Source organism: Neophocaena asiaeorientalis, unplaced genomic scaffold (assembly GCF_003031525.2).
Source record: "Neophocaena asiaeorientalis asiaeorientalis breed wild unplaced genomic scaffold, Neophocaena_asiaeorientalis_V1.1 scaffold124, whole genome shotgun sequence".
Taxonomy (NCBI): domain Eukaryota; kingdom Metazoa; phylum Chordata; class Mammalia; order Artiodactyla; family Phocoenidae; genus Neophocaena; species Neophocaena asiaeorientalis.
The window spans coordinates 3,712,917-3,740,106 of record NW_020174135.1 but is presented as its reverse complement, the minus strand read 5'-3'; the positions used below and the strand labels follow the sequence as shown (position 1 = coordinate 3,740,106).

The 27,190-nt window shown below is 41.1% G+C and overlaps 1 protein-coding gene across 2 annotated transcripts in view; it reads left to right on the top strand.

Moving 5' to 3' along the window:
- ZNF407 (zinc finger protein 407) overlaps positions 1-27,190 on the top strand; it is a 413,038-nt gene that overhangs the window by 350,589 nt on the left and 35,259 nt on the right. The window lies entirely within an intron of this gene.

Sequence of the window (27,190 nt, the reverse complement as noted above, 5' to 3'; positions counted from 1 at the left end):
CCAGCCCGTGTCTGACTGGCCGGCCAGCCGCTGACCTTGGCCACGGTGGCTCTGCTTCTCCAAGGGGCTTCCTAAGCACTGGAGGCTTCAGATGAGACACGACTGAAGTCGCTCGGCTCCGAGCCCCAGGGCCCTCCTGCGCGCGCCCCTCAAGTCCAGACGCCCCAGCCTTCAGAGCCAGTTCCCTGCTCGCGTCTGCCCTGAAGCTTCACTTTTCCTAAGACGTGTTCCTCCCAGATCTTAGCTGGATCCCCGTACTCTGTGCTGTTCTCCACTGTTCCCTGTGATCCTGACACCTTACGTATTTGTCCAGCATCTCCTGGCGAGAGCGCCTGCACACGTCACCTCCTGTCATCTCTGCCGTACGGGGGGGATTTGCGAGTTATTATCTTCATCTTCCAGATGAGGATCCTGGGTCAGCTGTCTGATGGGACTGTCCCCACGGCCTCGCCGCCCACCTGGGCCGAGCTGGAATCGGAGAGCAGGCCTCTAACGGCCGAGATGAGACTCTTTGTCTTCTGTGGGGCGTTGGTTCTTGTCAGTAAGGTCTCACTCTCCCCAGGGCAGGGACACTTTCCTTCCTTTTCCTTCCTTTACCCACCTAGCTCATCGAAGGCAAAGTGAAAGCACTAAGTGCAGGTACTTTCTGAATTAAAGGAAGCTCCTGTAGCCCCTTCCTTCTCTGTCTGTCAGCCCTGCCTCTGCCTCTTGCCTCCTGCAGCAGGGAAGTTCCCTTGTCCTTCTACCAGAGGACCTTGCTGCATCAAAGTACCTTTGTGCCCTCCAGTCCATTTTTCCGTAAAATTCTTTCCTCCTTTTTTAGGCGTTATATGTAGATTATCACTGATTCTTACTCTCTTCTCTTAGGTTTATTTTTACTGAATATTCGCCTGTACCTTTTGAGTTTTGAACTTGGTGAATGTATTGCCTATTCAGAAATAATTTTAAATGGCATGATGCAGTCCTAGCCCAAGATTCTTAGGAGAATAAAAAGAGAACATGGTTGTACAAGTGCTTTGCAAGCCGTAAGGTTATTGCAGTCGCAAAGAGTGAAGGTTATTCCACTGTCACAGTACCTCCTGTTGTCGCCAGGTGACCAGGTCAGTCAAGGCACGGTCTCTTTTTCTTGGTATGCTTCAAGTGTCATCAACCTCGTATGATTTAGACCAGCATGGTTTTCAGAAATAAAAGCTGTGCGTGTGTCAACGCTCTCATTAGTTAACTTTTCCCTTGAGAAGAAGTATGGCAAATCTTCAGATGGCTAAAGTAGTGACTATACTAAGAATTAGCCATTGGGTTTAAGTTCATGAGAGATCTATGCATTTTTACTCTTTCATTATTACTCCCTTTTTTCTGCATAAAATTTCATCTGTTTCATTGATGTGAATATTTTATTCACTATTAAATTATAATTATTAACACTTGCCTGCTTTGGACTCAACCTTACGCTAAGAGTATTATGGACACTAGGAAGTACGAACTAATTGTGCACGTAAAATGCTTGGAGGTGGATTGTAATAATCAGACGATGATGACACGGACACCAGGGTAACATGCTCGGAGCCTCCCATGGGGGCCGGTAAGCTGTGCTTCCAGCTTCTGTCTCGCCGCTCCCCTGCCCCCAGAGTGAGTGGTCCATTAGTCATCACTTCCAGAATTGGCTTTTTGAAGCTCCCTGCTAAAAGTGGGTCTTTTCTGTTCAGAATCATCAATGCCCATGAAATGAGGTCCCAGATCCTGAGCTCCTGAGCTCCTCAGGAGCAGGGACCAGGCCTTGGTCATGCTTGTTTCTCCAGTTCCTAGCCCGGGAGGGAAAAGGGAAGGGTAGGTAAGGGCAGATAGCCTGGAGATGTTGACTGTCAGTGACACTAGGAGTTCAGCACGGCAAGACCAGCGTGGTTGGATCAGTTAGGAAGGTTCTACGCAGGAAGCGAAGCATGACGTCATTAACATTTGTCATATAATGTAGAACAGAACAGAACTCCAGAAACCTTGTAATATTCCATTTTCCTTATAGAAGTATAAACCTTGTGTGTGTTTGTGTGTGTATGTGTGTGTGTATGTGTACGTACATACACACATATCTGTTAGTGGGTCTGCATATGTGCATAGTTCTTAAGGGAGATGTATCTTTTCCACTGCATGTGTCTGTATGCTTGAGTTATTTTAGTGTTGTGTTTTCATGTGTGGCTTTTTTTTTTTAAGTGGGAGAGAGGGAAAAATTGACGTTGACTTAAGAAGATGAAGTTTGAGAAGATAGGTGAATGAAATGGGGAATAAATTAAGCAAAACTCTAGGCAGTTTGTGGTTTTCTGGGAATAATGAAGCTACCATTAAAGTACAAGAAGATTTGGGAGAGCAGTAAATGGGACGTAACATTACAAGTAGAATATTGTGATGTTATGAAACACTTCCGAGTTGGCATTGGACTGAGAACCTTTAAGGTCTTACCGTAAATTTTGAGCCAGAAAGATATATCTTTAATGGATATCTGTTAAAGATAGGAGACGTTTCTTTTTTTTTTTTAATTACAGACCATTGTTAGACAACAGTTGGCAGCTCCTCTGGGCAAGGAACGCAATTTTAGGTTAAATAGAAATGAAAAGTACCAGGTGTTAAGGGAATAACAAATACTACTGTAGGTTAGTATTTGTTACTAATATATGCAAAAGGAAAGCAATACACTTAACACACGCAATAAAATTCTTTCTCAAAAGGTAACTGAAATGCAAAATTTGTGTCTCCAACACTGATTTTCTATCCATTAACATGTAAACATGAGGGGAGATTCCGTTTTTCCCAACCCTGTATGTGGGGTCACCAGACTTAGCAAATAAGATCAGGACACCCGGATCAATTTGAATTTCAGATAAATAACAAATAGCGCAGTATTTGAGACATAACACTAAAAAATTATTTGTTGTTTATCTGAAATTCAACTATAACTGAAGTCCTGTATTTTACCTGGAAACCTAACTCTGCTGCTGTTCCTTCTGCCAATGTGAGGGACCTGGACCCAGGCATGGGTAGCAGTAGCAACAGAGAATTCAAAATTTTGCCAGTGTATTTGGTAAAGATGGAGCAGAGAATAGAAATGGAAGTGAGGTAGACTGTGTACTTCCTGGGTCAGTGGTTCTCAACCCGAGGTGATTTTGCCCCCCAGGGACACCTAGCGATGTCTGGAGACATTCTGGGACATCACGGCTGGGTGGGGGGCGGCCGCTGACGTCCCTCAGTGCCCAGGACGGCCCCCAGCAGGGTCACGCGGTCCGAAACCCTGCTCCCTACTGATGAGGACGGTGTGCTGGAGGAGGGGCGGGCTCGCAGGCTCTGGAGGCAGGCGTAAAACTGGGCTCACGTCTCAGCTCTGTGCGGGGTTTGTAAGTCACCTCACTCTTCTGAGCCTGTTTCCTGAAACTTGAACTGGAGATGTTTCTCTGCAGGAAATTTTCAGGAATAAAAGAGCCCAGAGTTGGCCTTGATTCTGGTTTTTTACCTCACAGGGCTTGTGTGTGAAAGCGTGAACTTGTTCTTCCTGATGTGTATCCCTTTGTGTAGTTTGACTACGGAGTCCTCCCGATTGAAATAATGTAAGAAAGAGAGGTCTGACCAGAGGTTTCTGAGTGCAGGTGTTGGCACTTTTCCTCAGGCAAAGCCACTCTCGGCGACAGAGTTTCCTTTTCCTTCTCGTTCTTCCTCTCCGTCGTCCTCCCATGTCGCCTGCCCGGAGCCCGGAGCCCCTGCAGTCTTCAGGGCTCTGTCAGTGTTGGGAGGAGGAGAGGGGAGGAAGGCGCACAGCCTGGTGAGGGTGTCAGCGTCACCTATAAGCCACGTGACCTCGGATCGCCACCACCCTCCAGGCCTCATCCACCCCTGTCCTTAGAAAGGGGCCTAATCCCGGCCTCATGGGTTGAGACGCTTCTGAAATGGAATCACAGATAAAGATGGCCTTGTCCCGCTCACTTTCTTTTAGCAATTCATTGGAAATTCAGTGAAATATGTTGACTTCAGCTTGAACATAGAAGTTTGTGCTTTGTTCTTGGGACACAAACCTCCAGATTCTTTTGTTCCTATCTGAGAGTCGTAGCCACGTTCCATCTATTGAGCAACATCAACTCAATATTTCTGAACAAACATGGCTTTCCCAACTGCAGCATGTTCCGATTATTTCAAACAATTGTTCTGAAAGTCTGAAGATACTGTGTCATCATATTGTTCACGTTCAAGGAGTGACTTGGCTGGCGAATGTATGAAGAGCTGTGTTTTCAGTCTCACTTCTCGAGCTGGGGTTAGACGCTTTCTCTCCAACTATGCCTCTGACTCAGTCTGCTCGGCGGCCCGGGACAGTGCCCAGAACTGGAGAAACAGCTCCCGAGCCTATTTTTGTAGTATCAAAAATACACCTGCGCAGGTTCTGGTAGCCTTGGGTGGGGCTCTGTTCAGAATTTGTTTCAGAAGAGCGCTGGGAAGAGCAGAGAAATGAAATTGTTTAAGGGAACCCCTTTCCTCCCCCCCACCCCGTGATTTGTTGTCACATTTCCACGGGAAAAAGTAGACTTCTATCATTTCACCCATTTCTGGTAGCGTTGAATTTAGGCATTCCAGGAAAACTACTTAAAAGTTACTTTTTCACATCCAAACCGGTGGTTTAAATAGAGTGCCGGTGATAACATCGTCCATTTCTAGCCTAGCACTCGCTTTGTATTTTTCCACTCCAAGTACAGACACTGTTTCCTGTGTTGTACATTATTTTGTTGAGCCAAACTTGAGTAAGAGTCTTCTTAGTACTTGAGGTGGCCACAGTTCTGAGAATCATCAAGTCATCTGGTCTGGAGTCAGGCTCCGCTCGCGCCCTGGAATATGTCTGAGCAGGTTAAGGCAGGACGGGGAGTGGTGCCCGGGGGCTGTCAGAATTCTGGCAGCTCCTCAGCCCCTCTCACCCCACAGGGGCAGGATGGGAACAGAGCAGTGAAGCTGTGAGGCAGATTTCACAAGTGTGCCTTTCTGTTCATGTTGAGGAACTAAAGCAAATGTTTAACAGCCCCTTTTTTTTGCAATTTTTGCCCACCCTGTGCCACCAAAATGCACCATTGTGGTGTTGGTCTGACTGGTGGTCTCATGGTCGACTCCTGGGCTTCTCGGCCTTTCCATGGCTCATGTCACAGCACCAGCATGGAATTGCAGTGGTAGAACACACTTCTTCGTAGAACGAGGGCATTGCCAAGAAGTGCTACACTTTTGCTGTCGCTGACTAGTTCCCAGGACTAATTCAGGCTGGGAGACTGCAGTTTTCATTGCCCCCAAAACTGAAAAATAAGAATACATTTTCCTTTTGCTGTAAATTATCTCAGGGGTCACTCAGCGGTTTCCACTCTTCTCCACTTCTTCCCTGTGTTGGGGAGAGTGACAGAGGACGGAAGGCTAATCCACTAAAGAGAAATGCTTCCTCATGAGTAAAACACGAGCAGTATTAGGAGGGACGGAGGCAAGTCACGTCGCTTCATAAAGCAGATTCCTCACCTTCCGAGAGAAGGTCTCATCCCATCTCATTCAGAGTGGGAGTTTCAGCAGGGATAAGGCTGTTGTCATGGTTTTCAGGCATTCGTGTTATCAGCCTTAACTAATGCTTTGTGTGTAAGATAAAAGATGAAGTATCTACTGTTATTTTTGTTTTACTTCAGCCGTAATCAACCATCATTTTTCAAGCATATGTTTCCATTTTACTTTATGTTGCAAATCCTCTGAGGGCAGTCCCAAGCGCTTCCTTTAACTGCCCCTCATGGAGGTGGTAAATGGCCTCCTTCAGCTGCGCTGAGCTTAGAGACGGCTTCCGGCGGCGGCTGGGATGGGCTGGTGACCTCGGCTCCTGCGGTCTCTATCAGCGGTGGGCCACGTTATTGATAGAAGCCAAGATATTGACAGTCTGTGCTTGGAAGGAAACTAGGAGTTTGATATGACATATTGTGTGTCTCAGCAAGACTCATAAATAATTTTGACAAGTTTTTGTATGCATGGGAAAGTCCTTGATTCAGCCTCCCGTAAAAATAAACTTCTATTATGGAATGTATTTGTCAAGTGGCTGCTTGATGGATGGGACTGCGTTTACCCCTTGGCAGTTCGATGAGTTTTAGATGCACAGCTTACCGGAGAGGATTTACAGGCAGTACAGAAATAATTATTCAGTATGAAATGCATAATTCTGGTACCTAAATTTTCATTTTTTTATTATATCTTGTTTCTGTTGCATTTGTGGCCTCTAAAACAAAAGAACTTGCTTTTTTTTTTTTCTTTTTGAGCTATTGTTTATTGAGGTTTTATGTTGAACAATCTGATCCAGCCCCGATCCTGTTCCAAACTTAGCTGGTATATTTTCATTAAATTGGTAATTTTAGGGTTTTTTCCTTAAGAAAGACTTACTCTTTTTTAAATTATAAGCTATTTAGAAAATTCAATTTTATTAATAAGATCGAAAACCTGGACATAGATCGTCTTATTTTCTTCTGAGGTTATCACAGCTGTCTGTTTATTCGAACATAATTGCAGGTCCACCCACATAATCTGCTCCAGAAAGCAGAATTTTAAACTTAAGCTCTTGTCTCTTCGAAGTAAAGCTTTAAAATGTCTTTTTTTCCCCCTATATTATACTTAGAATTGCTTTCTCATCAGCCATACGCACTCTGGCTAAGTCAGTGCCCTTGAATAAGTGGGACACTTTAGTGAAGTCTTAAGTCCCCATACTCCTGTGACGTCATCCAGCTTATTGCACTAGATGAGCTGCGACATGGTATCTGGTAGGGTAGATGTGCCTCTCGCGTGGGGGGGGGGGGGTATATTCAAGAAAACCGACGTGAATGGTGGGTCCATAGGAGTTGTGATTCTTCATTAGGACGTGGTACTGACATTTTCAGAATTCCCATTGGTTGAATCTCTATTAAATAAAGTCTGGGATCCTCACAGGAAGCTGTGGTGAAGGCCTTCCCTGAGAGTGGCATGAAGGATAAATAAAAAGTTTCATTATATTCTTTATTCTTAGAAATAATTTGTTAAAATCTCTAATATTAACAAATACTTTCTGATCAATTGCCCTGTGTCAGATGCTTTGCTATGAGCCAGGGTGTACATAGAGTAGAAAAGCAGCTGCTGCCTTCAAGGAGTTCTTAATCTAGTCCAGGAGAAAAACACGTGAATAGGTAATCTCGGCAAGACACAGGAAGTGCTCGGGGCAGTTTGTATCCAGTGCCTCAGGGTTCACAGACAGGCTCGCCCAGCTTGCTGCAGTCGGGATGTGTGTGGAGCCAGGAGCTCGGTTTTGAAGGTGTTTTCTAGACAAAGTGGGGGACCTGCATTCGAGGCAGGTGGAGTCATCACTGCAAAAAGCAGGGGCTCAGAGTGGGTACCTGTGGCGTGGCTCGTCAAAGGCCCTGTGTTTGCAAGTGGCTGACAGGAGGCTGGAGAGGCAACTTGGGAACAAATTGTGAAGGTCGTTGTCTGCCCTGCTTAGGGGTTCGGACATGAGCCTTGGGCAGCGGGGAGCCCGTGGAGACTTTATTCATCACCTCTCACGAGTCACTGAAAGGACGCAGCGAATGTCTATTGGATAGATGCCTGACGTGTTTCAGGCGCTGTCCCGCGCACTGTGGGCACAGCGCTGACAAAGGTCGGAACTGTCCGTGGGCCTTACAGCCCAGTGGAGGAGCAGGGCACTAAATCCCTATTCAGATGACCCTGTGAGTGCAGTCGTGAGGGACAGCACGGGCTGTGGGGCTAGAGCTGCGCCGTCACCCCGTGCCAGTGGCCAGGAGAGCCTTCGCGAGGGGTGTCCCCTCCACGCGTCCCAGCAGAGCTGCCAGGTGACAGAGCCCATGGAGGGCCGCCTCGGAGAGTATGGGCGTCCTTGTGTCCATTCCCAGCTCCTCAAGATGACTTCCTACAAGAAGGACCCAAGAGTCCACGAGCTCTTGATTCAAGTCCTTTGGTAACTGGTGCCCAGAGGCCCTCAAGGTAGCATCTGCAGCTCCCGGTTTCCCGTGACTTCTCACTACTTTCTCCTACGTGTTCATGTCAGCAACATCCCAACATGTGCAGCAGAAAAGCTCTTATGATTACTAGTGACGTGGAACGTTCTTTCATGTGTTTATTCGTCATTTTGTATTTTTTACTATGTGAATTCTTATTCCTCTTTTAAATCATTAAAGATTTAAATCATTAAATCTTTATTTAATGATTTTCTTTTGTTTTTAAGATAAATATATATGTGTGATTTCTGACTTTAGTGTCATACCTCTCTACTTCAGGGTTATAGGAACATTTCTACTACAGTCTGGTATTTTTGTTGTTTCAGTTTTTACAAATCTAAACCTTTAATCTATTTGGTGGAACATATTTTGGTATAAAGTCTGACATAAAGCTCTAACTTCATTTTTTTCCCCCACATAGTTGTTTTCCCAATGTATTTATTGAACGGTCCGTACGTTCCCTCTTTGATTTTAAATGCCACCTTTATCTCCTGTTCAGTTCCCACATGTATTTTATTTGCTCCACAGTTTCTTTATTCTGTTCCATACACTTACCTCTCTTCTCTTATATCAGTGACCCACACTCTTCCTTATGCATTTCGGTTTTAATATTGAGTAAGACAGATTCCTTCATTTCTCCTTTGTTTCATACATTCTTCCACGGTAAACTGTAAGTAGATTGTCATCTTTATAATTTTAAAACTTCCTTTACAGAAACACTATTTCTCACAAGTTACTCAAGTTATTAGTCCTTCAACCAATTCTTTTTCCTGTGTAGTTAATATTTTTGTAGCAGTTGTGTGTAGAATTTTTCAGTTACATTTTATTTATCATTTTTTATTGGTATAGAGAAAAGCTCTTTATTTTTGTCTGTTTTTCTTATATCAAGCCACTATATCTTGTCCTTTTGATTCACAGCTGATTACCTTACACCTTATAGGTGGTCACACATATTTTAATCCACTGGCAATAAGTGATAGATGGGTACGTAAACAAACTGTAAGGTCTAGTAGGTGTAGTCAAGTAAACGAAAATCCCCCAGCTCAAAGGCATCAGCCCTATGTATTCCACTACTTAAGGATACGTATTTGTTAACAAACTTTTTTTTATTTATTTGGCTGCACCAGGTTATTTTTAAATGTAAATGCTCAAGGAAAATTGAACCATGTGTCCCCTTGTTCAGTGGCTCAGTTCCTAGTTAAGTGCTGATAACATTGAAATAACTGTTCCGTGAGGGTGGATTAGGGAAGAGAAATAAGGAATTGTGTGCCAGTGGCAAGCTGGAATAATAGCACTTGTTAACACTGTGCTAAGCTTTTCACGCCTATGAAAGCACTTGATCTTCATAAACCCTGTAAGAGTGGAATTACTCTTGTTTCACAGTAAAGCAAGTCCAGACCAGATAGTTTAAGTAACTTGTTCAAGGTACAAGTGGCAGAGCCTGGGTTTGAACCCTTCAATTTGAGGTCAGAACCCAACTTTTAAGTACCGTGCTGTACTGTGGAGAAAGGAGACATGTCCTATTGCAACACTCAACATTGCTTTTACCTTATATTTTTCTAAAAAGAGAAATCCCAGGTAATTTGTTCTTTTTTTTCTTAATTTTAAAATTTTTATGCAGTTTTTAAAGGTTACTTTCTACCTACAGTTATTACCAAATATTGGCCCTGTTCCCCGTTTTGTACAGTACGTCCTTGAGCCCGTCTTAGACACAGTAGTTTGTGCCCTCCCCCTCCCCCCACTGGTATCCAGTTTTTCGTTCTCTGTGTCTGAGTCTGCTCCTTTTTGTTACAGTCGCTAGGTTGCTGTATGTTTTAGATTCCACACGTCAGTGATAGCGTACAGTGTTTGTCTTTCTCTGCCTGACTGACTTCGCTTAGCATAGTGCCCTCCAGGTCCATCCGTGTAGCTGCAGATGGCAAAATTTTGTTCTTCTTTATGGCTGAGTAGTATTTCATTGTCCAGGTAATTTGTTCTAATCAGAATTGCATCTTACATCAGTGATATCTTGAATTTGAAGAAATGAAGTAGAACGTCTTGAATTGTAAAGTCAGGAAAGGAACAGCACAAGACAGTGACATGACATGGGAGAAGCCTTTAGAGGGGACGTCTCGCAGATTTTGTTGTTGTTTTGCCTGAGACCTTTGTGCCAGCCATTCTGCCCTGAAAACCACCATCGTAGCTGTCCGTTTCTTCTTTAAAACTTAGTCAGAAGAACTACTAATATATTCCACAGCACAGTCACAGCCATTAGGCTGAACAAGTGAAACCATACCCAGAAAACTGTGAGTCCTGTCCTCATCAATTTGTATGAAATTCTAGAATAGGCAAAACTGATCAAAGGCTAAAAAAAAGAAAGCCACAACAACGGTTGCCTCTGAGTGGGGAGGGGAGAAGGGGTAGGAACCAGGGAACTGTCCGCAGTGATGGAAATGTTCTGTCCAGAGACAGCAGGTGGGTTACATGGTATGTCCACTTGTCTAAACGGGACAGATAAGATTTGCACATTTCCGTGCATGCAAATTTTACCTTAAAAACTGTAAAAATAAATAATAATAATTGAGTGGAGTTCAGGTGAGAGTAGAATATGAGAATGTTGATAATTGTGGAAGGTGGGTGATGTTTCACAAGAGATTATTATATTATTTTGTTTAGTTTAATATCTTTGAAATTTTTTATAATAAAAAAGTTTTAATGAAAAATAATGGGACTAGTTTGTAGGGCTGCATAGTTCACCACTTCTCCCAGGTGAACTTGGCACCAGCATCAAGGCTAACCCATTCCATTCTGTCCAGTGTCCCCTTGCTCTGAGTTTCGAATCTCTACATTGAAGAAGGAAGGAGGAAATGAAAGAAGCTGGCCTTGAAACGGACCTCAGGGCATTTCATAAACTTAGGTTTGTGAAGAGAGTGATCTGTGTGATCTGTTTCTTAGTGGGGAAAGGCATGGGTGATAAGGCCCAGGTAATGTAAACAAATAATTACTGTTGATTGAGTAGCTAACGGGCCGGGATCAGATTCAGGCCTTCTGTATGCTTGTAGATTTATGCTGCCTTCAGAGATGGTCCTCTCGCTGGCTCCAGCCCCGGGTGCCGACGCGTACTCCCTGATCACGGGAGTCCTCGGGTGTCCTCTCCCTGAGAGCCACCTGTTGAATGACCGAGTGCTCAAGTTCTCCAGCAACCCCGGCCTCAGCTGCTTGCTGCGCCGTGGAGAATCTGACTCCCAGGTGGGCAGACTCACCTGCAGGGTGTTAGCCTGGAGCCTGATTCCCAGTGGCCTCACCCCAGCCAGGGCGGCCCTTACTTTTATAAGGACCCACGGCCAAAAAAAAAAAGTTAAGTGGATTCCGGAGTGAAACTAGGTGACACAAAAGTAAGAAGCCAAAGTTTTTATCCAGATGGACTCTACAAACGGGACTTTTTAATTTTTACTTGAAAATCGCTTTCTGGAGACACGTGGGAATTTGGATCGTTAACAGTGGGGACCAGCGGGGGAGGGGGACAGTGACCAGGACTGTGACACAAACCTGCAGAAGAAAGAGGTCACTCTCTAAGGAGGGTACCCCAATCCACTTGGCTTACTTTGGCCAAAGCAGCCAAAAAACTGTGAAAAAAGTACTCTTTCATTGGGAGAAAGGCCCTAAGTGAAATACAGACAGCAGAATCCAGGAGTCTAGAGAAGAACTGAGCTCCTGGGGCAGGAAGACTTTCCGAAGGATACTTCTCTGAACTGGGCCCTTGAGAAAGAGCCCGCTAGCGAGAAATCAAAAGGAAGAAAATTGGGGGTGGGCGGGGTGGGCGGTGAGGCCGACCTGAAGGCGCACCTGCCTGGATGCAGTGCTTGTGTTGCGGTTCGTAGGAGGTGAGGGGGCAAGATTCTTGCCTGCCTGAAATTTTTAAGCAAGGAAAGGATGGCAAGAAGGTCAACGTGACTTAAGGAAGTGGTTGGTAAAAAGCAGTCTTCTTGAAACTCACTTCTAAATTATCTGAACTAATTATAATCTTTGTGGCTAAAAGTTATAACTCAAGCCTGTTTGTTACCAAACACTTAGATAGAGGCTTACTTGCATTTTTTTTATTCCTTTCTAATTTAAGTGTATAAATTAGCCTTGATCTATAGCTGATGAGTTCATCTAGCAAACTGACACAAAATTACAATAAAATTAAAAATGCAATGAGTGGAAATCTTGAAGAAGAAACAGTGACTTAAAAGAGACCAAATTACCTTAAATCACTTTGTGGCAGTGTTTCTTGGACTTGTCTAGAGGCTCTAGTAATTGCAGTAGCCACGTTCCAGTCGTGGGGGACCAGAGACTCACGGGGGCTGTTAGTAGAACAGGTTAGGGTGATAACTCACTGAGAGCCATGCGCACAGCCAAACTGACAAGCCTACAATGGTCCTGTGTCACCAGAATAAGAAGTGGGTCCCTGGAGGTGACTTGCTAGCCCTTTAGTGCCTATCTATGCTCATAGAGTTGGGAACCTCGCTTCCAGAAAGTTTGCTGTGTTTACTTAGTGGGGAACGTTTGCTTTTTGTGTCCAGACAGCTGACATGATCAGATGTGATGAATCCTGCCTGCTGAAAGTCTCAGTCTCATTGGAATCAGCAGCAGTTGCGTGAACACAGCTGTATTTAAAGCACTGTGGATGCCCAGCTGCTCCAGCTTGCAGCCGTGGTGGACCCAGAAGGAACACTCTTGCCGCTCCCCGCATTCCACCTGATATATAGGGAGCACTGTTGCTGCCTGCATCTCTCTGCTGGGCCCTGGGCTAATCTAGGTTCCACATGCCTCCCGTTTATGGAGCCATCTAAACGAACGTTTTCCTTAAGGAAAAGCACACGTTTGGATAGCAAACAGGTCTTAACGTCTATGAAACACTGCTCTTTCATATAGCAAAGAATGGTCCCTTGTCAGGAGCAGTCAAATCCTCATAAAAATAACAGAGCACTAGGCATCCCCAAATGGCCCAAAGGAAGCTTCATTTTATCCACGTCAGGCTGTGAGTAGGAAACTTGGTGGGACGTGAGCACCCTGAAAACCTGTGTGGAATAAAGGGTTAAAATCTGAGTCTCACTTTTTAAGCCACTCTTGGTTTGTGCTTAGTTTTGGTTTTCTTTATTTTAAATTAACGAAATAATTGGCTTGTAACAAGTAAAACGACTTGTTACAATAAAGAGAAAGATCATCTCCTCACATACCCACAAATCACTGTTCACAGCTCAGAGTGTACCACCCTCCTGGGAATAAGAAGTTGTGTCCCTTACGGGATACACATAATTCTGTAATTTTCATTTTTCCTCCAGATCAATAAATATAGATCTAATTATTCATTGGAATCAGTACATAACATATAATAGGGCAGGCACCGTGGCTTAATCACCCTTCCCTTACACATGGACATACGGCAGTTTTCCTTTGCTCCTGTAGACAGGGCTGTGTTAGTTATTATTGCACGCGAAAAACATCTTTGCTTACGAATGACGTGAATCCAAACGATAGGGAAAAACAGTAAGAAAATATTGATCCATTTAAATATTTTCTCTAAAGTCAGAAAATACTTGTAATTAGTAGTCAATGAATTTTTGTTAAGTGAAAGAATATTGGATTCTTTCAATATTTTAGAAAAGTCAGATAGAATCTACTTCATTGGTACCATTTTTATAAACTGAATGTGTCTTAAACTTGCATCATACTTCCCCTCTGAAAAGGCTTATAAGAGGTAAGTGTAAATAATGGGGCAGTCGGGCATATTATGTTTGTTTGAAATACTTTCTGTATGAATTTTGCCCGATGACAAACTTGACTTTTTCTGGCCAGTGTTTGGAAAGATCTTATAATAGCCAATAAACTTACATAAATACCCATTGGGAATAGTGGAATTTAAATTCACATTTAGTGTTTAAATATTTATTATATGCTATATTAAAATGCTCTTTGAAACCTGCAAACACGAGTTTCCACCTGGTTTTTGATATATTTAAATGTTAAAGTCAATCGATAACGCTAACGCTGACAGTTTGCTGTGACAGTCGAGCCCTCACGTTCTGGAGCATCGTCAGTACCTCTGCGAATGGCGTCTTTGGGCACCTGCATCGTGAGTTGGCTGAGATGAACGTCGTTGCGCTTTAAAAGCACCATCAGAGCAAATAGGATGAAGTGGCAGGCTCTGGGGGAGTCTAGAGTGTGTGATGCATAAATGAGCCACAATCATTTTAACCCTCAACATTTCGTTTTCAAGTGTTACTACACTTTGCAGCAGGCTCCTAGCAGTAACCTCAACTGAAAGCATTTCTCCAAAACTATTGAAATTATTAAGGAAAGGTTGGAAGCAAATCTCCCCCATGATCTCAACTGATGAAGCATCTGGGTAGAATTTGTCCTAAAAACCTCTGCAGTCAAACAAGAATGAAGGAAAAAACTCTTAACTTTGTTGTGAATTTGCTGGTTTGCAATTCAGTTTGTTATAGAATTGTTAACCTAATTTCATAATAGCAAAAGAGGTATATAAATACTTTGTTTCATGAGTGGCTAGTTTTCTTCATTAAAATATACCTTTTTTCACTTTAGATACATGCTAGCTTCAGCTGCTAGCTCCATGGAGATTTTTTTTTTCCCCCAGATTAACCCAGTATCTCTAATTACAGAAGGGGGTCATTTTCTTTTACGGCTCCTAGAAGGTTCGGCACAGCCTGTGCCACTGCCGTAGTTGACAGAGAGCACCTGATTCTGTGAGGGGGAAGGACACCAGCCCGGCGCCCTGGAGTTGGAAACTTTCTCCTTAATGTTTGCTATATTTATTTATCCTATAATTGAATACATAGTCATTTTGCTGTGCTGCAGATTGCCTACGTGGGAGTCAAGATTCATATTTAATGCCTGATTTAAAAAGAAAAATAGATGCAGTGACATGTCGGCAGTTTTAGGAAAGTGTGTTCCTTGTAAATTCAAGTAAAGGTCTGGGAGAAACTCGTTTTTCTCTTTCTTAGTGAAGACGTGATGTTTCACAGCAGGAATTGTTGTAGATCCGTATTTATTAAGTGATGAGTAGTTGTTCTTTTCCTTTGCACTTTTAATGACAAATTCAGATGGCAGCAGAGAGGAGAACTCCCCCACCCCCGCGCTCTTTGGAGCACACCCCTTCCTTCCGCCTCTATCCGTCTCTAATAAAAAGCTCGAAAAGGCTTTGTCTAAAAGGGAAAAATATGTGGCTTAGTTACCAGAGGAAAGAAAGCCAGCAGGCATGCTCTCCGGATTCTTGCTGGTGAAGCAAGGTGAGAACAGAAGCGTTCACATGTAGTGCGACGTGTGTTGACTGGAGAGCGTCGGTGCCGTGGTTTGAGGGGGCGTCTTCATCCCATTGAACGGGAAGGCTGGAGGTACAGTGTACCCCTGGCCAGCCTGCGCTCAGGCTCTCTGCAGGGCCACCAGGGACCCCTAAGAGCCCTGACGAAGCAGTTCCTAAAGTGTGTATACTTTCTGAAAATAAATTAAGCAAGCGCATTGTTCGCCTTATATTATTTTCATGTTTTCTTGACTCTTGCCTTTTATAATCACAGGTAAACGACACCCAGAACGTTAGGTCGCCGGCTGGGCTCTGTGCCCGTGTGTGAAGCACTGTTTCTCTTTAGCTGAAGTTCTTGAGGAAATGTGTTCAGTTCTCGACATTTCTATTGCCAAAAAGACTTCAGATCGCAGGCCAGATCCTATAGAGACTTGTGTGTTTTCTAAGAAAAAGCCCTGGACTTCATGTAAGTGCTACCAGATGAGCAGCCGTGCTCATCTGGGTCGTCTGGTCCTGCTTAGTTAGCATGGAGGCCAGAGGGAACAGCAAGTTTAGACGGACTGGCATGTTCACCGGATGTTTCTCCTTGTTCAGGTTTTTAAACTTACCTTTTCTAAAGAAAGTAGCTAAAATTTTTCCTCTGAGATTCAGGGGGATTAAGAAGTGAAAACTTTCATTATCATTGAGTACCTGATCACCAGTTTGAGTTTTATAACGTTTGGTGCTCCAGATATGCATAACCTGTTAGTGTTTCTTTCATTCCAAGGCGGTCCTTTGTCCTTTTCCCAGCTTCTGGCTCACACCAAATGCTGCCCCCATTTTAATTTCTTCGAACCTAAGTCATTTCTGCTACCTTTTTAAAAGTCAAGCCGTTTGCTTCTTTCTTTTTTTGTCCTTTTATCTTTCTCCAAGTAACTCTGAGTTTGCTTTCGATAAAGATGCACACAACTACACATTCTTAACCAAATCGGGGCTTTTCATTCCAGATAAATGATTCCTCTAATCTCACCACTTATGCTGTTAAGTGGTCAAATTCTTTTCTTTTTTTGTTTCTTTTGACCATTTTTTTAACATCTTTATTGGAGTATAATTGCTTTATAATGGTGTGTTACTTTCTGTTTTATAAAAAAAGCGAATCAGCTCTACATATCTTTTGACTATTTTTAAACCATCAGCCAAAACAAAATATGTGATAAAGAAGTTTAGTGTGTTGAGGGTAAGGGATATGAGTTACTTTATCTTCATTAACCTTTTTCATTGACGTTTCAAGTACTTTTACTTGTTTTTTCCATCCAAGCTGAAAGTAAAACTTGAAAATAGTTTATCTGTATTGCCACTTTTTCTTCCTTTAAAACATGTGGGAATTGAATAGGACTGTGCCGATGAACGGAAAGTTGGTTTAAGGTTGCTGTGTTCCAACAATAGTAGCTATTCCACACCAGCTTCTGGCTCACACCAAATGCTGCCCCCATTTTAATTTCTTCGAACCTAAGTCATTTCTGCTACCTTTTTAAAAGTCAAGCCGTTTGCTTCTTTCTTTTTTTGTCCTTTTATCTTTCTCCAAGTAACTCTGAGTTTGCTTTCGATTTTTCATAGTTGGAGTTGGAAATTTCATAGTAATTTAAAAAACATACATCCTCCTGTTACCTGGTTTCAAGAACTGATATAAGTCTACGATGGAAGATGATGGAGCCTAAATAGATTAATTGTTTTAATTGAAATAGTAAGTTACAGATTTCTTTCCCCTGTATATATAAGCCAGCCGAGTTGGGAGAGAATTGCTGACGTTCTGCTGTTAGTCAGGCTAATGTGAAAGGAGTATAACTTCCAGAATATTTCTGTGTGATCAGAAGAAATGCTAAAAAATAGACATTTAATACCACATGCTAACACATATATATGGAATCTTAAGGAAAAAAAAAAGGTTCTGAAGAACCTAAGGGCAGGACAGGAGTAAAGACACAGACATAGAGAATGAACTTGAGGACACGGGGAGGGGGAAGGGTAAGCTGGGACAAAGTGAGAGAGTGGCATGGACATATATACACTACCAAACGTAAAACACATAGCTAGTGGGAAGCAGCCGCACAGCACAGGGAGATCAGCTCGGTGCTTTGTGACCACCTAGAGGGGTGGGATAGGGAGACGCAAGAGGGAGGGGATATGGGGATATATGTATATGTATAGCTGGTTCACTTTGTTATAAAGCAGAAACTAACACACCATTGTAAAGCAACTATACTCCAATGAAGATGTTAAAAAAAAAGAATAGACATGTAAAGTAGAAATATAAGGCAATAAATATTTTAGCTGAAAAATCAATAACAAAATGGAGGTAACAGTTATTAGTAATTTAATTAAGGCTGTATCATGTGTAAAATTACTGTCAGCGGCCGAGGTATCGATGCTTGTACTTACTGAAATGTAACACTCATATACCGTTTGGAAACAAGATGACATATAACGAGCAATAAAAAAATGAAATATTCCAAGATCTCCAATCTGCTTCCGAATAAATGAGCTGTGCTCCAGTACAGGAAAGAAAACAGTAGAGAGTTGTTGAAAGAATTGTGTGAAGATAATGGAGAGTTTATATATATTCTCTTTGTTGATCATCCACAGGACTTGGGGCTTTCCAGCTAGACTGACAGCTGAGTTATTTGCCCATCCCTAGTGACTGACAACAAGTAATGGAGAGGCTTTTACCATGATATAGCAGCACGGAATAGTTCCTAATCTACTACTGTAGTTCTCATCAAAAGTACCCTGGCAAAAACACTAGATTTATCACTTCAATTACTGGAATTTCACAGTTGGTTTAAGGAGACATGTTTCTATAATGTGACAGGCTTTACAGATCCTGAACTTCTTCAGACGTTGCAGTTATCAGGGTAATTGGAGAGCGATGTAAAGGAAAGCAATTGTTATAGTTTTATAACTTTTAACGGTGACTGCTGGCAAGAAATAAAACAGACCGTAAACTGATGATCTTGGCTATGTGTATTTTAAAAAGCTATTTTTTTAATCAGCTTAAAGTTATTTTCTAATCTGAAAATGGACAGCAACTACATTTAAACCATTGTAATATTATGCATAAACAGATTTGTTTGGTATTATGATTTTGAGTAGTGCCAGAAATCGCACGTAAGGACAAATATTAGAAGTCATATATTTATGAAGGTTAAAGTGGTGAGTGTTGATTTGCTTCAGCATACAAAGCTAGAGATCTGTTCTGTGAGTCAAAAATGTATCTGTTCCTGGCTCACCTACTTGATACCTGGAATCTTGGTTTTCTCATTTCCTCATTTGGGACTCATTTTTTTTTAATTGAAGTATAGTTGATTTACAATGTTGTGTTAGTTTCTGATATGAGCGACTAATTTCTTCTAAAAGTTAGTTACTTAAATACATGGTAACAAGTACATGTTATTTTGAACTGAAAGCACTAGGTATTATGTTTCAACATATTTCAGTATTAGAGTCATCACAGTTTTTACAACTGCTTCTGTTACGAATGAACCTTACTCCTGCTGTATAATGAGCTTATGATAGGGTACATTTCAGAGGCAAGGTATTATATTATACTGATGCCAAACTGAACTGAACTACCCCGACTCTGACTTACGTTTGGGATGACTTTTCTTACGTGGCAGGTGAGGTTTAATGGCATGGTAAAATTAACAATGTTGTACTGTAGTAATTAACAACCTGTCCCACCAGAGATAAGGAATTTAGGATAAGGATATTGGTAATAATTAAGGTTCAACCAAATCTGTTATAATTGTGAGTAGTTTTCATCCTATGAGTTTTCTCTTGATCCAGTTACAGTAAAATTACATCTTTGCCTTCTCTTTCTGATTTTTTGCCCTAGAATGGCATCAACTTTCTTTCATCCTAGCATTTTTTTATCTAGTGTCACTACTGTTAATGCCCCTGTATTTTATCAAAGTGTGTCAGAATAGTTGAAGATAGAGAAGCAGCAGTGGCATTTGTAGCCACTGTTAGCACAGTTGCCCTGAAGGCCATGAAAAAGGATTTTATTTTAACTTACCCATTCATTCACCAGGTTCCAGGCAAAGCACCTCTCTCCAACATATTTACCACCTGGAGACTTGGGGACTCAAGAGTAATCCTAATATAAAACTGAGGCATAGTAGGAATCAATTCATTTGGTTTCTTTTTCTTTCCACAAGTATTTACTGAGCATCTGTCATGTTTTAGGAACAGAAAAGAAAATGTATAGCTCTATCTGAAATCTTGGTAAAATAATATGGTAAGTAATTTAACAGTACTGATTAAGACAAATAATAGCAAGCAGTTGTAAAGGACTTTGCAGTTGACAAAGTGCTTTTCAATTACAGACTCACTCAATTAGGTGGATGTAATCACTTCACCTAGATTTTCTATACCTGGTAAAAGGATACTTTGTAACCTTGCCGGAGGTTAATTGCTCGGCTTTTTAAGGGTTAATAATTCATGTACTATGCGTCAACTTAAGGAAAGTTTGAAAGTTTTTTCCCATTGCCACATGACCCTGCTTTGTTAGAAGGATTAGAGTTCCACTTATTTTAGGGAGGGAGAAAGAAAAATGATAGGGCTGAAATTTTCCATTTTTTGTATTGAGTAGCCAACATGCCAGTTCTGTTCAATAGCTCTCAATTTGTGCCATTCCTTGAGGTGATTACATGGTGGTTGATGGAATCCAGCTGATACGTAATACTTGATTTTTGAAGAACTGAGCAATAGCTCCACAACCAGACTGTCAGCAAATACTCAAGGGCAGCCTTCAGCATCCATCTCAGATGAGGTCACTTCTCCCTCCTCCTCTATTCACTCTGGTCCAAGAGGCCACCGTCTCTCATCAGTAGCCTCCCAGCTGTTCTCCCTGCAGCCCCCCTTGCTCTGCTACCGTCAGCTTCCAGTATGGCAGCCAGAGTCATCCTCCTGAAAGAGGGCTGCCCAGGGGTGTTCTCTGTGATGGAGGAAATGCTCTGTATTTGCACCGTCCAGTAGCAGCCACTCACCACATGTGGCTTTTGAGCACTTAAACTGTGGCTTGTGCAACCGAGGACTTTTTAAAATTTTCAATTTCATTTTTATTTTAATGTAATTTTTATCAATTCAAATTAAAATAACCACAAGTGGCTAGTGGCTGTCATATTGGACAGTGCAGTCCTGAAACATAAGTCAGTTCATGTTTCCTTTCTGCTGAAAACCGTCTGTGCTGTAACTTTGCACTCACAATAAAAACCAAATTTTTCACAGTATGTGACATAGCTCCTAAGCATCATCTGCAGCAGTCCTCCCCTTGACCACTCTGCTCCAGCCACACCGGCCCCCTTGACCACTCAGCTCCAGCCACACCGGCCCCCTTGACCACTCTGCTCCAGCCACACCGGCCTCCTTGCTGTTGCTCAGACCTAACAGGAATGCTCCAACCTCAGGGCCTTTGCACTTACTCTTCCTCCCCTAATTCCTCTCTTTGCTCAGTGTCAGCTTTTCATCAAGGCCATTTCTGGCTGTCCTATTTAAAACTGCTGCCCTCCCCTACCCCTGCATTGCCAGCATGTTCCGGATGATGCTGTTCCTCCAGGTGATTCCTCAGAGGTCAGTGCACACACTTCATTGGATCCATAATCAGGCTATCAGCAAAGACTCTTAGCTAATCTTCGAAACATATCTGAAATCATCTAAAACACTTTTTTGTTTTACTTATTTACTTAATTTATATTATTTTCCTCTCCTTCTAGAGTAGAAGCCCCATAGGATGGGGTTGTTCACAGCTGCATCCCCAGATCCCAGAAATGTATCTGACACGTCATAGGTGTTTAACAAAGTTGTGATGATTAAATGAACAGACGAAGATATGGCATTATGAATAATCCAGCAAAAGTATAATCCACTAGGCAAAGTATAATTGAATTGAAAAATAAAATGCTATAAACAGTTGAGGTGGGAGCATTTAGTCCATATCAGTCTATGGTAGATCAAAAAAGAAGAAAAATCAAACAGAACATTTGAAGAATATAATGAGTAAGATGGAATTAATAAATATATGTATTTAACTTGGAATTGTTAAACACAGCATTAACTTTATGATCAAGTGTCTGTGGAAAATGTATGGAACTTATAATTAGCTTTAAAGGGAATTACAGTAAATTTTAAAAACCAGGAATTACCAAGTCATATTCTCTGATTGCAGTATGATAAATGATAAAAATTTAACTGGAAACACAGCCAATCACCTATAAATATTAAAGTACTTTTGGACAAAAAACAAATAAATCAAATACAGTTACAAACTATTTAAAAGGTAATAAAAAATGTCATTAGAATCTACTGATGTTGAACTCAGAAATAAATGCACAGTCTTAAATGCTTTTATAAATGCAAAAGAAAGGTGTAAATTAAATTACTTAGAACGGGGCTTCCCTGGTGGCGCAGTGGTTGAGAATCTGCCTGCCGATGCAGGGGACACGGTTTCGTGCCCCGGTCCGGGAAGATCCCACATGCCACGGAGCGGCTGGGCCCATGAGCCATGGCCGCTGAGCCTGCGCGTCTGGAGCCTGTGCTCCACAACAGGAGAGGCCACAACAGTGAGAGGCCCGTGTACCCCGCCTCAAAAAAAAAAAATTACTTAGAACAATTCAAAAATGTCAGAGCAAAAAAAGGAGTAATAAAATAATTGAATAAAAGCAGTAATAAGTGAGCTAGAAAAACAAAAATGAATAAATCAAGATAATTCAGATAGAAGTTCGGTAAACCTGAAAAACCAAGAAAAAACTCATTATAACAATTGATAAAAAGACAGTGCCTTAAAGAAAATAAGGTGTATAATAATGTAAGGTGGACAGATTTTGAAAATGTCAACAAATTGGTTGGTACAATAGTAAATGGAGACTTTTTTTTTTTTAATTTTCTAGAAAGTTTTATGACATGGGAATTGTATGTTTTACAGGTTTGAAAACTTAGAGAGTAACTTTTGGAACCCACAGTCTTGTACAACACACTCACGTCTAAACATCGTTAAACACGCCCCATCCCCTCCTCAGTTACCAGTCTCGTAAACCTCACTTAGAATATAGACCTGAACATCGTCAGTGGAACATAGTAAATAAAATTAATCATAATCCTTTCATGCACATTTAACAGTCTTGAGAGTATTAGAAAATCCCTCAGTTACATCATAGATTATATTAGAAAATCAAATGATTATCTCAAAGGATGCCCAAAGGGGGCATTTAATATAAAATCATTTTCTAATGAATAAAAATTGAACAAAATGAATAGATTGTGTTTGTATATTTTTCTTATCCCACAGAAAATTGAGGTAGTTTACATAAAATATATAAATACCACAGAATACATAAAATAAAATCCAATAATATAAAATAAAGGTAAAATTTTTGTAAAGATAAGGAACCCAGCCAGGGATGAGAAAATGATTTCCTTTACTTAGTATAAACTGCCAACATCACTGAAAACTCTGTAATATGAAACATTCCCTTTGAAAGCAAGAGCAAAACAAGGTTGCATTTGATGACAAAACCAGAATTCAAAGCTAAATACATCTGATTTCAAAGCTCTAAGAAAGGTATAAGAAAGCAAGAGATCAAAAAGATTAATCAAAAGCTGAGTCTGTTTTATATAATTAATATATATGTATTTGTGTGTGTGTGTGTGTACACATTCTTGGAGGACTCGCAAATCAACGTAGAAGGGATATATTATTTAATATTTAATAAATTGTGTGAGACTTATCAGGATAGCAGATGACCAGTGTAGAGCTTTATTGGACACAGTTCACAAAGGCAAATGTTGATGCACTAAAAAGTTAAATATGATGCAAGTAAAATCATAAAAGTTTATACAGGAATAGAATTGAAGAGATAGCAAAACCTTTGATGAGAAAACTTTCCCAGAATTTTAACAAATAAAAGAAATAACAGAGGAACAGATTGATAGATTTAGCTATTTGATAAGCTAAAATTTTTATGTCCAAAGTTCCCAAAATAAAACGGCAACTAGAGGACTAAGAAAAAAATCTTTTCATCAAATAACACATCAGAGTTTTATATCCCTTTATATAAAGACCTCATACAAATCAATAGGAAAAACACTGCAAGCTCAATAAATAGGTAGGCAAAAAAGATGACAGAACAAGCATTGGGAAAGGTGTTTGCCATCGCTAGTAGTTAAACAAATCCAAAGTTCTGTTTTAAAAGAAAGCAACTGTTAGATACCTTTTCTTTATCAAATTAACAAAAGGAAAACAGTTTGGTGTAATGTACATCTACTGCAGGTGATAGATTAATTGGTTCTGATTGTTTAGAAAATAACTTGGTGATATGAAACAGGTGCCTTAAAATTCTTCTTATCCTTTGATGTAAGAAGGCCGGGGAAGAGGGCCGGGAACATTTCAACAGTGCATTTGTTAAACGTAGCCTAGATGTCAGGATATGTGAACCTCATACAGTCACTTCGGGGACTGTACCACAGGGCAGTTTGCAGCACTTGTCTGGAGTCAGACCAGGGTTTCCAGTCTGTATATATCATTAGTAGCTACATGGCCCAGGACAGCAGCCTAACCTCTCTAAACTTGAATTTACTCATTTGTCAGATGGGGATAATACTCGATGTACCACCTATGAGCATGTGAATAAAATAATCCCTGTAAAAGTTAGCTTACATCACATAACGAGCCTTGAATTGTTGACTGTTAGTTTGCTATCATTAATTATTATAATTAACAGATACTAATTATTATGCTTAACTTATATTAATTATATTTTTCATTATCGTTATTAATAGTATATAACATAATTAATAATGTATCATATAGGTATAATTAATAATGAAAAGTGGCAAATTTTAATAACCCCTTGGCTAGTAATTGAAGGAGTAAAGCGGTGAAGTGAACCAACTGCATTCTTTGGGTCCGCCTCTTCAGAGCCACCTCTGACTTTAACCTCTGACAGCTGACCACTTGCTCCGGCTTCACCTTCTTCCCCCCAGAGCAAGCAGAAGTCGACTTTCTCAGATTAATAATCACTTCTAGTCTGAGAGCTGTCTGCAATGGCGGAGCTTTCGAGGTGCTCACAGCCAAGGCATCCTCGTTGTGAAATGTCATCAGCTGCTCTAGCTACCTGAGCACCTGTGAATGCAGGTATTGGTGGTAGAGCAGTTCATCTAATCAGTCTCCACATTAAACAGAACCTGCTGTCAAATGGGAAACTATTGGGTTACCTTATTTAGCTCATTTGATGGACTACTGTTGCGGTGGGGTTAGTTAACAAGTCTGAGGCACTAGTGTTTTGATGGTTGGTTTTGGTCAGTGTGCAGCATACATTGAGCACCTGTTTAGAAAGCATTGTGTGCTAAATCATTCAGCCAGTTTTGTTTCAGAGGTCTGGGTTTGAGGAAGAAGAAGAAAAGAAAAAGGGGAGGGGGATTAGGAATCACAAACCTTCCCTCGAAATTTATTATCGAACCTGGAACTGAAGACTGTTACCCAAATGCAGTCCGTTCTATAAAAGAAGATGTGAATTTATGATTAAGTTTGAAAATAAGGTTTTGTTTGTGGGCTTTAGTGCGATTGTTCCCTTGAAGAAGTACCGTAAGCCACTTGGAGGGTTTTTCTGTTTGAATTGTGTTTTCAACCACTCCTGTTTGGGTCTCTGAAAAACGACCTAAAACCGGTGTGCTGGTTTCAGGTGTGTTTGAAGCTCTGCTCACTTGTTGATGGGACCAAGCACTTGAGCAGTAGTGCTTAGGAAGAATTCAATTAGGGATGATCAACTCTCTTGCAGGTAACATCCCTTTATCACCTGCATCTTTTGATTAATTCATCATGTATCTGTGTCTTTAATTGCATCCCATAGAGAATTTACCTGAAGGATACAGAAAGAAATGTAGTTAATTTTTCTGTGTGAAGTTGCAGTTGTGAAAAAGTATAGTGTGGAATTCCACTATGGTATCTCCAAAGGAGCCAACACTTCTTGTGAACTGTTAACCGTGTTCATTTTCACATGTGCCATCTCATCCTCATTTTGCCTTTTATTAAACGTTCAGACTAGTAATTCTAAAGATTTAATTTAAAGGGTGATAAGTTAAAAGCTGTGTAATCGTGTGTATTTTTAAAGGAATAATCTCAATTTCATTTCATAGGCATGTACTGTAGCAGATGTTTGCAAATCTTGGTTTAAAACTGATTGAAGTATTTTAAGAAAACTGAAATAATGTCAGTGGTAAAATTTATTTTACCAAGTGCAGATGTAAGGCATCAAGTTCTCAGACTGATGGCAGAATTAACAAAAAACACCATCTGGTTCAATAATGATCTGAAAACACCCATACTCTTGGATTTGCTTAATACCACTTAGTTCCCAGCTTTATTTTATCTGGGTTTGCACACCAACCAGACTAGGTTGTACAAAATGGAGACTATTTCCATCTGATCATTTTTTAAAATGTGTGTTTGCATGAATAATGAATCTTTGAATTGTTACTAAACAAGCAAATTATTTGCGTATGTGTCACATCGGTTATCAAGTTTGCACATGTGACAGCTTCAACAGCCGTCACGTAAAATGCATAAAGCTTGTAACCATATGTTTTTGCTTGACAGAAAGCTAAAACTCAAGATCAATTTTCAGTATGGAATGCACAAATTAACACTTTAAAATGCACCACAATATGTACAGCTTGGCAAAATTTGCAGAAATAGCACGTTTCTAGATATTAACTGATATCTTTGGATTCGACCTTAAGGTATTCAATCATTTTGATTAAAAGACTGATTTCTCATAAAACCACAGTCTGTTGGAGGCACAAAGCCAATGACATTTGGGCATTCATATATTTTCATAAACTTTGAACAATGTCAGTGAGACACCTCTTCAATCTTGGCCACACAACAGCAAGGTATTCAATCTTTCTTTAGCTTAAGACAGAAAATTTGAATATCAGCATAGGGTTATAAATGTGGCCGTCCGTGTGGCGTGCTCCGTGTGGATTGGAAGGGGCAGCCTGTGCAGCGCGTCACGTAGCACGGCTCGCTCTGCGCCCCTGACCACTGGTCTCCCTCCCCTTTCCCACCACTGCCCCTCCCCCTACCCAGAGGCATTCTGGGAAGGGGTTTGAGTTTGGTTTTATAAAACAATTACTTTGAAGTAAAAATGGCTTCTCCTAGTATCAAATATGGCTTGTGATAATTACTCAGAGCGCCCTGAGGATACAGACTCCCCAGTATTTCTTCGGTACTTTTCCATGTTTTGAACATAACGGTCGTTACACTGCCAAGGTTATCTGCTTCCCTTTGGCCTCCTAAACGAGGTCGTAGTGAAAACTGATGCTCGTCAGATACTGCCTCTTTTGATCGTGTTGCTCAGTGCAGAGTGATTATCCTATACGGTAGGTGAGATGTGTAAGGTTTCAGTTTGTTGTCAGTAACACTGCGTTAAGTGTATTAACATCTACTACAAGTAGCACGTCTCTCTCTTTAGTGTTGTCTCACAAGCAGCTTGGGCAAAAACCAGATGGGCCGCGAGGAGAGATGAGCAGTTGTTTCTTGCCCAAACAGAAAATGCAGCAACATTCTGTTAAGTAAAGAGACAGTGAAGGCACATTTTAATACGTTGTAATATGCGACAGATGTCTAAAATGTTTTACCTAAAATCCCTTTAATCTTGCTAATCTTTGCATTCAGCACGTGCTTTAATATTAGAATGAAAAGCATTACTAGTACTTTTGACAAAGGTTGCCATAATCCCACAGAATTACTGCTTTATAACTAAGTCTCCTGAGTCATTGCTAACAGTCCAGGTTTTTGTATTTCTGGTTATTACCTGATTACACATCCCCCATCCCTAACGAAGATCAAATGACAGTC